This window comes from Echinococcus granulosus (genome assembly GCF_000524195.1).
Source record: "Echinococcus granulosus chromosome Unknown EG_S00009, whole genome shotgun sequence".
NCBI classification, from domain to species: Eukaryota; Metazoa; Platyhelminthes; class Cestoda; order Cyclophyllidea; family Taeniidae; genus Echinococcus; species Echinococcus granulosus.
The window spans coordinates 1,107,291-1,108,773 of NW_020170389.1; positions in this window are offsets into that span (position 1 = coordinate 1,107,291).

Here is a 1,483-nt window from a genome sequence, read left to right on the forward strand (position 1 = left end):
TTCTAAACGGGTTTACCAGACGCACCGTGAGTTTAGAAAAAGCTGAAAATAGCCTTAACGGCGAGCCTCTGTTTTGCTCATACTGTAGCAATGACAAGGAAAAAGTCTCCGCTGCAGTTCGAAGTGGTGAAAGGCATGTCAACATATTTCAGTAAGAATTTTAGTAAACGCATGCTCAATGGCTGGGAATAAGGCACTACCCTGGGGAGACTCCCCAAATCATCCTAGACATGTAAAACCTTTACATTTCTTATAAATTTAGACAGTAGTCTGTGGATATCCTAAACTGATCTCTTTTATGAACAGAATCATAAAATCCCAAATTGATAGCATATAGGAAATTAAGTTACAATGCATGATTGTTGTAAATTTTGACCACTATTCTGACTATTCTGAATTTGTTGGCACACTCTGCTGCTTTCCAATTTGAAAAAATTTTCTTAAACTTTGTTGAATGATTTACTTTTCCTAAGGAGGTTTTTGCTGCGACTTCAAACTTGAATGGGCATGTTTCGGTGGTGAATTATTTAAGAAGACAAGCACAGATAAACTCAAACGACGATGAAGTTTGAGTTATTTAGACTTACTATTATTTGTTTATGCTAATCAAATGCAGATTCACCGTGTTCTGTAGTTGCCACTATTCGATACAAACGTGTTTGAAAACACATCATGAAATGCTTTTTCTTTTCGTATTGCTAAAATATGCCAAGATAGGGAGCATGAATAGAAGAGGAAAAATTTGGAACATTTTCGATGAAAACAAAAAGAGCGAATGCACAGAAACTCTTACTTTACTGCTCTCTCCTTAGCAAGAAGAAAATTTTCCTTCAGGCAAATGATTAATCGCTTTCATTATAAGCAAACAATTTTAGCATCACAAAGTTAGCTGAGTTGCGGAACATTAAGCCCCTACACATGTATGTGGGTATAATATCATTTAGCTTATCTACATTCTATGAAAAGGGTAAAATGGAGAAACGGTATAGGTTAACGAACCAGACAGTGATGCAAGCTTTTACACAATTTATCAAAAGTGGATTTATTAAGAAAGTAATAAACTCAATTTAGTGCACATACGCTGCCGTCACTATGTCTTCTAAATTTTAGCAAAACCGACGGAATTTATTCAAAGAGAAATTTCGTTTCTTATTTGCCGATTTCAATTTACTGCATTGTGTGGCCTCCGGAAGAGAAGGTCATCTGGCGCTGCCTGAGACCTGACCACCTAAATAGTACTTTTTCCCCCGAGCCACTCTATTTGTGTGATTTCGTAATGAAATGCAGAAATACCTAGTTGGTTAAAGCAAATTTTCTCAAGTTTTAACTGTAAAGAAAATTTAGTTGGGCTTGAACTGCATCTTCACGTATAAGTGGTTCACAGATCGTTAACCAGACTAGAGCAAAATAATAGCACTGTTTTACCGTGAAGACCGCCTCTGATTCTAACTGCATTTGCGCCTTTCACCTACTATGTGGCAAA